Raw genomic sequence first — 12,571 nt, forward strand, 5'->3', positions numbered from 1 at the left:
AGCACTTAGCTAAAGCTTGGCAGACCTGAGGCCTGTAACACATCCAGAATGACTCAATCCTGTAACGCAGTGGGCTAAACAGGAGTGAAGGAAGGATTGGTGTGTGAAGTTTGTGTGTTAACTGTTGTTTATGTGAGGTAAGTGGGCTCTGTGAAATTACAATTGAGCAGTCTGGAGTGAAAGTTGATATGTGTGAAAGCCTTCTGAAACTGAGTTCTAGAATTGTTCAGGTGTTGTGAACAGCAACCATTAAACTTGCAGTGCCTCCTAGAGTGTATTGGAACTACTAAGCATATGGAGCTATTTACTGTATTTTGAACTGTAACCTCCATGCATATCTTGACTTACCACAGTGAACTATAACTAGCAAGCGTAATACTGTATGCCACTTGACATGTTTGTTACTATAAAAGGAAAGATATTAACAAACATAATATTAATTAAAATAGCTATTAGATATTTAAACCCCTAGCTTGTTTTATGTGGTATTCCTTGGTATTTCTAGAAATAGATATTCCACTCCACTCACATATACAGATGGAGCAGGGTTAGCACTCAAGCTCTTAACTCAAATTTCTTAACTCATTGCGTTATCTTGAGACAAAAGCAATTGAAGGTGTTTGCTTAACCCATTTATTTTAGATAACACGTCTCATAAATCATAAGTGTTAATAGGGTATTCCCATCACAATGATCACTGCTAAATCTGTTAATGATTTGACAGTGATTATTTTGTAAATACGTTTAATTACCCAATTCCCACCCTTTTTGAGAAAATAAGTCCCCTCTTACCTGAACGTTGTCTTTCGTCTCCAATGGTTACGGCCACCTCTCCTGTCGAATCCCGCCGGGCCGCGCTTGTGCAGAAGACTGAAGATTTTCTCCCGGCCGGGCCGCGCAATGTCCTGAATGTGCACGGCCGCCGCACATGCGCCATGATGACTTCTTCCTGGCCAGTATAGTACAGAGCCACGAACGCGCATGCCGGCTCTTTACTATACAGGCCAGGAATAAGTCACCATGGCGCATGCACGGCGTGCGCGTTCAGGACATTGCGCGGCCCGGGAGAAGACATCAATCAAGCCCAGCCGAATCCAGGAAGTGAACGTCACGCTCAACGAAGGTAAGTATGAAAAGTGAAGATGGGAATACCCCTTTAACTCTACTACATCCGTAAGATGTGCAAGTGCAATACATTTTCTTAAACATTATCAAATTCAACCATTACAATTAGTTCCAAATACTTAGTTACAATTAGCTACATATACTTCTAATATCATGGTCATACTGTATATCTATGCATACATCATGTACCTGGCTTATAGTCTGACAATATAGACAAAGGTACTCCTTCCTCAATCTAGGCTCTCACAGGAAGTGAGGTTCAAAAGAGACAGATGACCCAGTGTCAAGGTGCATTGCTACTATATTTTCACTCGCCTACCCAAAATTCCTGGCATAAGCACATTCAGGGGAATAAGCAATGACTAGGAAAATACGTGCATAGTCCAGTTTATTTACCTCATGTGTCTAAATTTAAATATCAAAATTGGTTTGAATCTCAGCCCTGTAACACATCCCCCTGAACTACTGACAATGAAAGTAATTATAGGTGTATATTATCTACCCTGTTTCCCCGAAAATAAAACATCCCCCGAAAATAAGACCTACCTCTAGTTTTGCCTATCGCTGTAATATAAGGCATCCCCCCGAAAATAAGGCCTCCCCGATAATAAAGCATCCCCCGAAAATAAGGCCTCCCCGATAATAAAGCATCCCCCGAAAATAAGGCCTCCCCGATTATAAAGCATCGGCCGAACATAATGACTCCCCGATTATAAAGCATCGGCCGGACATAATGCCTCCCCGATTATAAAGCAAGCCTCCCCAGAATGTAAGGAGCTCACTGATTGGCCGCAGCCGCCGCCAGGACAAGCTGCCGCCTTCTTCCGCCCGCTGCTCGCTCTGCCCTGATGGAGTCTCACAACTTGGCTGGCATGGACACACAGGGGACGGGGTGACAGGTAGGGGGGGGGGGATATCTGATGGAAGGTGGGGGATGTCTGGTGAAGATGGGGGTAGGGAGACTAAAAACGATAATTAAAATGACACAGGGTGATCAGAGGGGGGAATCAAAACGACACAGGGTGATCAGGGTGGGTAGGGGGATCATTTAAAATGACACAGGGGGATCAGAGGGGGGAATCAAAATGACACAGGAGGATCAGAAGGGGGTACTAAAATGCTATAGTAATCCCCCCCCTCTGATTCTCCTGTACCATTTTGATTCCCCCGGTGTCATTTTAAGTGATCCCCCTCCCCACCCTGATATCCCTGTGTCATTTTGCTTCCCTTCTCTGATCACCCTGTGCCATTTTAAGTGATCCCCCTCCCCACCCTGATTTCCTATTTTTTTGTTCAACAATAATGTGTACAGTATTTTTCTTCATGGAAAAATAAGACATCCCCTGAAAATAATACCTAGCGCATCTTTTGGAGCAAAAATTAATATAAGACACTGTCCTATTTTCGGGGAAACAGGGTATATTACATGTGCATGTATACCTACTGTAAATAACAACAGTATACTAAAATGGACAAAAAGACTATGGAGGAGATTAAAAAAAAAATACTTGTGCTATGGGTGAACAATAGGAAAAAATCCTCCTAACCATAATGAAAAAAGAAAAGAAAGGAACGTAGGAAGAGTAATACACAACAAACAAAGAGAATTGTCCTTCATCTTAGTGTCATTGGCATTCTGGTCTGTATTGTCACTTTAGTTCTTTTATGATGTTCTACTCCATGACAAAGTTGAGAAAGTTAGCCTTGGATACTTCCAGATGTCATTGTTGTATCATGGCTGATATTTGGCTCCATTCCTGGGTTCATGGATGTCATCTAGAATACAATAGGACCAACATTGGGTCCCAGTCAGGCAACTTTACCATTAGGGTTGAGTGAATTGGGTTCGGATTTCTGTATACGAACCTGATTCTTTTAAAAACTATGTTAAGGATATTGGCTCTGTCCTACTGAAAAATGTATTGCCTCCCCGGAGGTCCTTCCGAAGTTTCAGTAAATATTGTGAGACTTACTTTGTCTGCCTTTATCACGTGTCACTTTGTTTATTCGCATAAATTACTGTATCAAAATATGAAGCTGAACTCAGGTTCATTAAAGAGGCATGAAGCTAAGTTTGCCTTAGTATTTTGATAAGTAACTTTTGAGTGACCAAATGACACAAGATAGAGGTGAGACGAAGTACCAAATTTGTCGCCCCATAAGACGCACCTAGGTTTTAGAGGAGGAAAATAGGAAAAAAATATTTTACATTACACCTCAGGTCAGACCACCAATCAGACCCCCAATATTAATCAGACCTCACCTCACAGCCCTAATCAGATCCCCAATGTTAATAAGACCTCAAATCAGACCTCAGATCAGAGCACAATATAAAGAAGACCCCCAATAAGACCTAAGATGAGACCCCCATGCCTCATATTAGTCCTCCATGCCTCATATCAGCCCCCAGCCATATGTGATCAGCCCCCAGCCATATGTAATCAGCCCCCAGCCATATGTAATCAGCCCCCAGCCATATGTAATCAGCCCCCAGCCATATGTAATCAGCCCCCAGCCATATGTTAATCAGCCCCCAGCCATATGTTAATCAGCCCCCAGCCATATGTTAATCAGCCCCCAGTCATATGTTAATCAGCCCCCAGCCATATGTTAATCAGCGCCCAGCCATATGTTAATCAGCGCCCAGTCATATATAATCAGCCCCCAGTCATATATAATTTAGCCCCCAGTCATATATAATTCAGCCCACAGCCATAATTCAGCCCCCAGCCATAATGCAGCCCCCAGCCATAATGCAGCAGCCCCTAGCCTGAGATCACAAAACAAATAAAGCACTTACCTCTCCTGCTCCTGGACGCTGCCGCTCCTCATCGCCCACAATCTTCTTCCTTCTTCTCCGCCGGCTGTGCTGTGAACTTGCGCGCACAGCGTGAGGTCACAGAACGCCCTCACGCTGTGGGCAGCATTCACAGCCGACAGCCGAGGACCAGGAAGCGGTGAGTACAGAGCCTTCACCGCTTCCTGGTCCTCTGGTACTAATTAGCGCTTCCATTAAGCGCTCATTAGTATTCGCCCCATAAGACGCAGGGGCATTTTCGCCCCACTTTGGAGGGAAAAAAGTGCGTCGTATGGGGTGAAAAATACGGTAAGTCTCACAATATTTTCTAAAACTTCGGAAAGACCTCTGCGGGGGCAATACATTTTACAGTAAGACGGAGCCGATACTCTTAACAAAGTTCTTAAAAGAATCGGGTTTGGATACAGCAATCCGAACCCGATTCGCTCAACCCTATTTACCATGCCTATGAGAAAAAATCTTGAAACTGGTAAAACTAATGTTAACAAGCATGTAATTCTTGTTGTATATTGTCCTGATGAAGGGGGCCCTCCACCCCTGAAACGCGTAGACTGTAAATAAATAGTATTGTTTTACCAATACTTACCTGCATCTGACTCCTGCTGACAACGCCACCACAAAGGTTCCGTTTTTTTTCCCTGTCTTCTATTGTAAAGAATGTAATTCTGAAATGTTATTAGTATATACAATATAAGTACATATAATATACAATGTAAATTTTAAAGATAAAGAAAATATTGAAAGATTTACCAAAGGTGATATGAAAACTCTTGTGTAGCTCATTAGTGTTGAGTGAATCGAAATGATGTTACAGCTCTATAAAACCCTTATCCTGCGCAGTCTCCGCCATTTCACTGTGAACTGAGCATCGGTACAGATGTGCCAAGCGCTAGGGACCGTGTTTTAGAAAGCTTTAAATTGTAGAATATTGTATAGGTACAGTGCAGGTACTGTGTGTAGGGAGAGTTTTTAGACACTGTAGGGAGAGCGTAGGGAGACTGCAGGGACAGCGCAGACTCAGTGTAATCGCCCTGTACATCTTGTTCGCCTGTTGCAACATTCATTCTATAATCTGTTCTGTTATACATAAGCTTACTGTGCATCAGACTCAGTCTCAACCGGCGGTCTAATATATAGGCACATTTATGTATTTCACTTGCTGCGCCATTAATACTCAATCTGTTAGGTTATAGATAGACACATTGATTAATAGATAAGCAATTGTATTAGGCCCTGATTCACAAATTGGGGTGATACACCTGTCTCATTCTACTGTTTATGGCGTGTCCACATTGACATTCAGCCGCTTCTGTTACAGAGCGTTCTTATTTAAAGGATATGGTGACCTTTGTAAAAAAAAAAATCTTACACTAATTAATTTATTTTGTGGAGAAAATAATTTCTCCATTTGGTTCTATTTATCTATCTTTTTTTTATTTTTGTTCTACAGCCTGCTGTGCTTCCTATGCACATCAGGCTGCTCTCAGTGAGTTTACAGAGAATCCGTCATTAGACAGATTTTCTGTAACTCCCTCTGTGTGCACATGGGAGTGCGCACTGTCTCTACCCCATCACAGGCTTTGTGTAGGACTGTGCTGGTGGAGAATGCAGAGGTACTTTATGTATGGAAGGTGTGTATAAAGCAAAGCTATGTCAGTGTAACCAGTCTATTGTACAGTTTCCTGTGTGTAATGTGCACACAGTAGTTCTATCTGTGTAAGGCCTCATGCACACAAAAGTTTTTTTTTTTCCGTTTACATTCCGTTTTTTGCGTTTCGTATACAGTCCGTATACGGAACCATTCATTTCAGTGGGTCCGGAAAAAAACGGAATGTACTCTGTATGCATTCCATTTCCGTATTTCCATTTTTCCGTTCCGTTCAAAGATAGAACATGTCCTATTATTGCTCGCATAACGGACAAGGAAAGTACTGTTCTATTAGGGGCCAGATGTTCCGTTCCGCAGAAAACGGAATGCACACGGATGTCATCCGGTCGCGTGCAATAGGCCTAATGGACATGTAGCAGAGCTGTGTGTGCAATGTGTATATAGTAAACTATCTGTGTAATGGGCATGTGGTAGAGTTGTGTATGTAATATGTATATAGTAGTGTCAGGTGGGCACTGTGTATGACAGCGTCAGGTGGGTACTGTGTATGGCAGCGTCAGGTGGGCGCTGTGTATGGCAACATCAGGTAGGCACTGTGTATGGCAGCGTCAGGTGGGCGCTGTGTATTGCAGCATCAGGTGGGCGCTGTGTATTGCAGCATCAGGTGGGCACTTTGTATGGCAGCGTCAGATGGGCGCTATTTATGGCAGCGTCAGGTGGCTTCTGTATATGGCAGCAGTGGTCTTTTGTTTAGTGTATGATGTTTGATAAATGTAAATTTGTCTACATTTATTTCTGCATGCGAGACTAGCAATGGTTTCCCTGCAGAAATATCAGCCTCATAGCGTTATGTGGGCCCTATACATTATACATATGAATTACCACAAAATTTGTACTCCTCCTCGGTTAAAAATACTCCTCAAAATTGTTAAGAGGAGTATTTTTTCCCTTCTAAAAAAAATGTAGTGCAATCTTTGTTGTCAGCTGTACCATACAGCTGACAGTCTGCTTCAAACTGCAGACATAACCCCTTCCATGCCATGGTCCTTAGGGACCGATGTATGAAAGTGGCTTACCATGCTGTCCCTCCCCCGCTTCCCCCGCCATGTAAGATGGCTGTCCTCACCTACATACAAGCCGTCACCCCCTCTCCCCTTCAGGATATCTGGCGCAGCAACAAGCCCCCCTCCCCCCCCCTTTAGGATGTCCGATGCTGCAACAAGCCCCTCCGCCCCCCCTCCCTTCATGATGGCCGGCGACGCAACAAGCCCCACTATCCCCCCAAAGTCAAGGTTTGAAGAGTGGCAGCAGGGCAGAGTGTTAGCTGTAACATACACCTGACACTCTGCTTGAAACGGCCGACATCAGTGCTGGCACTGATGTTGGCCATTTAACCCCTCCCATGCTGCGGTCCTTGTGGCAGCGTCCCTATAGTTGCCATAGCAACAAGACGCCTTCATAGGCATCCGGATTGCCATGGTATAGCTGAGCCTGATCAGGCTTATTGTGAATGATAATACACTAAAGTACACTATACAGTGCACTGCAGTGTATTTTAGAGGCATCAGACCCACTGGATCTTCAAGAACCAAGTGGGTCTGAGTCAATAAAGTGTAAAAAAAGTGAAAAAAAAATCTAAAAATGTAAAAAATTAAAAACACTAAACATGTTTGGTATCGCTGCGTCTATAGGACCTGATCTATAAAATGATCACGTACTTTTACCGCACGGTGAACGCCATAAAAAAAAAAAAAAAAAAACTATAATGGAATTGTAATTTTGCCCACCGCACTTCCCACCAAATTGATAAAAAATTGATCAAAAGAGTCATATGTACCCCAAAATAGTACCAATCAAACCGTCATCTCATCCCGCAAAAAATTAACCCCTCCCTAAGACAATCGCCCAAAAAATAAAAAAAGATATGGCTTTCAGAATATGGAAACACAAAAACATGATTTTCTTTTCAAAAATGCTTTCATTGTGTAAAATAAAAAAATAAAAAATGCACATATTAGGCATCACTGTGTCCGTAACAATCTGCTCTATAAAAATAGCATGTGATCCAACCCATCTGGTGAACGCCGTAAAAAAATAAAATATAAAAATTTGCCCAAAAAGCTATTTTTTTATCACCTTACATCACAAAAAGTGTAATACCAAGTGATCAAAAATTCATATGTGCCCCAAAATGGTACCAATCAAACCATCATATCCGCCAACAAAAAATGAGATCCTACCTAAGACAATCGCCCAAAAAATAAAAAAATATGGCTTTCAGAAATTGGGAGCACAAAAACAAGATTTAAAAAAAAAAAATGTATTGTGTAAATCCAAAATAAAATAAAAAATAGACATATTAGGTATCGCCGCATCATTACGACCTGCTCTTTAAGAATATCACATCATCTACTCTGTCAGGTGAACATTGTAAAAAACAAAAGATAAAAACTGTTCCAGAACAGCCATTTTTTGGGTTACATTGCCTCACAAAAAAGTAATATATATATATATATATATATATATATATATATATATACAGTACAGACCAAAAGTTTGGACACACCTTCTCATTCAAAGAGTTTTCTTTATTTTCATGACTATGAAAATTGTAGATTCACACTGAAGGCATCAAAACTATGAATTAACACATGTGGAATTATATACATAACAAACAAGTGTGAAACAACTGAAAATATGTCATATTCTAGGTTCTTCAAAGTAGCCACCTTTTGCTTTGATTACTGCTTTGTACACTCTTGGCATTCTCTTGATGAGCTTCAAGAGGTAGTCCCCTGAAATGGTTTTCACTTCATAGGTGTGCCCTGTCAGGTTTAATAAGTGGGATTTCTTGCCTTATAAATGGGGTTGGGACCATCAGTGGCATTGAATAGACTGTGACCCTACTGAATAGACTGTTAGAATTTGTATTATGGGAAGAATAATGCAGCTAAGTAAAGAAAAACGAGTGTCCATCATTACTTTAAGAAATGAAGGTCAGTCAGTCAGCCGAAAAATTGGGAAAACTTTGAAAGTAAGGGCTATTTGACCATGAAGGAGAGTGATGGGGTGCTGCGCCAGATGACCTGGCCTCTACAGTAACCGGACCTGAACCCAATCGAGATGGTTTGGGGTGAGCTGGACCGCAGAGTGAAGGCAAAAGGGCCAACAAGTGCTAAGCATCTCTGGGAACTCCTTCAAGACTGTTGGAAGACCATTTTAGGGGACTACCTCTTGAAGCTCATCAAGAGAATGCCAAGAGCGTGCAAAGCAGTAATTAAAGCAAAAGGTGGCTACTTTGAAGAACCTAGAATATGACATATTTTCAGTTGTTTCACACTTGTTTGTTATGTATATAATTCCACATGTGTTAATTCATAGATTTGATGCCTTCATAGTCATGAAAATAAAGAAAACTCTTTGAATAAGAAGGGGTGTCCAAACTTTTGGTCTGTACTGTATATATATATACATATATATATATATATATATATATATATATATATATATATATATATTAGAAAAAAGGGCAGCACTCCAAAAAATAAAATTGAAAATAACTTTATTCACCCATGTGGTACAGTGACGTTTCATCTCAACAATAGAGCCTTTCTCAAGCAAAGTACAAGGACAAAGTACTCAGTATATATAGCATGGTGGATTGCATACATGATTACTGATTAATTATTCAATAAATAAAAAGAAAATGCTTACATAGTGTACAATAATCATACAGTGAACTAAAAATAGTGGACAAGAATCAAACATATGTGATTACAACAATTCAGTAAAAAATGAAATAATAAATAGAATAAAAAGAGCAATATTTCATATAATTCTAAATTAAAGACCAATTCATAACATATGTGAAAATAAAGTGATGTGTGCAATAATCATGATGTGTTAAATTAAGAAGGGGGAGGATTAAAAATACACCAACCATATGTGCAGCGGCTGAGTGCGCAGACCGCACCAAACTCGGCGTGTAGAGATCACAACTGTGCATGCCCGGGTTCCGCCCTTATTTGCCATGACGTCGTTATGTGATGCCACTGTTGGAGCATGTGCACAAGCGCTCCGAGGCTGCAGTGGCCATATTGGAAAAGGCAAACTGTAAGGATATATTGGCGCAATGCCAGCATGAGTAGAAGTGACATTTCAATTACTGGTCAGACAACCCAACACCTATATACATATATAGACTCATAGAGTCCAAATAAGAGCCTATGGCGAAAAGGGATCCAAAGGGACACAGGAGTGTATACCATCTTGCACACAGCCCCCCTCCCAAAATGAGGAACAGACCCTACAGCTGTTCCTATATTCATGGGACAACTGTTGTAGGTCCACCTGGTGAATCTACCACACCAAAAATAGGTCATGAGGGATCTCCTCTGTCTCTTATATATATATAAAAATGAATTTCTGTCTGTCTAGACGTCTGTTTGGACGTTCTTTATGCGTGACCAAACGACTGGACCGATCTTCACCAAATTTGGCACACAGGTACATCAGGTGTCTGGGAAGGTTTTAGACCGGGTCCAAAAAATGACACACATTAGCCAATACAAGCCTGCAAGTCTATCTCTTCAAATCCCAACTGCCATAAACAAAGTTTTACTCCAGGTTTCCATAACAACCCAGCCATTTTTCTTTACTGCTTAAAAGGGCGGGTGCTATTAAAGTCACTGTTAAAGGGGCGGGCACTGGGAAAGTCACTGTTAAAGGGGCGGTCACTGTGAAAGTCACTGTTAACTCCTTAAGGACACAGCCTTATTTCACCTTAAGGACCAGGCCATTTCTTGCAAATCTGACCAGTGTCACTTTAAGTGGTGATAACTTTAAAACGCTTTTACTTATCCAGGCCATTCTGAGACAGTTTTTTCGTCACATATTGTACTTCATTACAGTGGTAAAATGAAGTAAAAAAAATCATTTTTATTTATAAAAAAATACCAAATTTACCAAAAATCTGGAAAAAATTGCAAATTTCCAAGTTACAATTTCTCTATTTCTATAATACATAGTAATACCTCCAAAATAGTTATTACTTTACATTCCCCATATGTCTACTTCATGTGTGGATCATTTTGGGAATGACATTTTAGTTTTTGGGGATGTTACAAGGCTTATAAGTTTAGAAGCAAATCTTGAAATTTTTCAGAAATTTTCAAAAACCCAATTTTTAGGGACCAGTTCCATTCTAGAAACTACACCCCTCAAGGTATTCAAAATGGATTTTACAAACGTCATTATCCTTTAGGTGTTGCACAAGAGTTATTGGCAAATGGGAATGAATTTTGAGAATTAAAATTTTTGGGCAAATTTTCCATTTTAATCCATTTTTTTCAGTAACAAAGCAAGGGTTAACAGCCAAACAAAATGCTATATTTATTGCCCCGATTCTGTAGTTTGCAGAAACACCCCATATGTGGCCGTAAACTACTGTACGGGCACACAGTAGGGCGTAGAAGGAAAGGTGCGCCGTATGGTTTTTGGAAGGCAGATTTTGCTGGACTGGTTTATTTACACCATGTCCCATTTGAAACCCCCCTGATGCACCCCTAGAGTAGAAACTCTATAAAAGTGACCACATCTAAGAAACTACACCCCTCAAGGTATTCAAAACTGATTTTACAAACTTTGTTAACCCTTTAGGTGTTGCACAAGAGTTATTGGCAAATGGAGATGAAATTTGAGAATTTAAATTTTTGGGCTAATTTTCCATTTTAATCCATTTTTTCCAGTAACAAAGCAAGGGTTAACAGCCAAACAAGTAGCTATATTTATTGCCCCGATTCTGTAGTTTGCAGGAACACCCCATATGTGGCCGTAAACTACTGTACGGGCACATAGAAGGGCGTAGAAACTACGAGATAAGGTGGCAGTTTTGTTAGGACTATTTTTAGGGTACATATGATTTTTGGTTTATCTATATTACATTTTTGTGAGGCAAGGTTACCAGAAATAGAAATTCTGAAATTTCATCTCCATTTGCCAATAACTCTTGTGGAACACCTAAAGGGTTAACAACGTTTGTAAAATCAGTTTTGGATACCTTGAGGGGTGTAGTTTCTTAGATGGGGTCGCTTTTATGGAGTTTTTACTCTAGGGGTGCATCAGGGGGGCTTCAAATGGGACATGCCTTCCAGAAACCAAACGGCGTTCCTTTCCTTCTGCGCCCTGTCGTTTGGTCATACAGCAGTTTACGACCACATATGGGGTGTTTCTGTAAACTGCGGTATGAGGGTAATAAATATTAAGTTTTGTTTGGCTGTTAACCCTTACTTTGTTATTGGAAAAAAACAGATTAAAATGGAAAATTTGCCAAAAAATTGCTTTTTTGGCACCGTTTTTTTTTTATTTTATTTTTTTACTGTGTTCATCTAAGGGGTTAGGGGGGTATTACCTAATATGTCTACTTTTTTTTAATTTATTTATGTTTTACACTATATTATCTTTTTATAAACAAAAAAAACATTTTATTATCTCCATAGTCTAAGAGTCATTTTTTTTTTCGTTTTTAGCCGATTATCTTAGGTAGGGGCTCATTTTTTGCAGGATGACGGTTTTATTGGCACTATTTTGGGCGGCATATGTCTTTTTGATCGCTTGCTATTACAATTTTTGTGATGTAAGGTGACAAAAAAATACCTTTTTTTTGCAGCATTTTTTTTTTTTTTTTTTAACGTGTTCATCTGAGGGGTTGGGGGGGGTATTTTTATAGAGCAGATTCTTACGGACGCGGCAATACCTAATATGTCTATATTTATTCTAGTTTTACAAATATTTTGGGAATTTTTTTTTTTGTTTTAGTGTCTCAAGTCTGAGAAACAGTTTTTTATCCAATTGTCGGTGGCTAAATTGGGATATAAATTTAGTACTCCATGGAAGTGTGGTACTCCCTGAAGCAACTGTCAATGCAGAGGCCCGATGATCGGGGCACGTGTCACACTGAGTAGTGGTGTCCTTCCGTTTCCCCCTCCTGCGACACACTCTGCACTTTTTTGGGGTTCGTC

The sequence above is a fragment of the Bufo bufo genome, chromosome 8 (genome assembly GCF_905171765.1).
Source record: "Bufo bufo chromosome 8, aBufBuf1.1, whole genome shotgun sequence".
Classification (NCBI taxonomy): Eukaryota; Metazoa; Chordata; class Amphibia; order Anura; family Bufonidae; genus Bufo; species Bufo bufo.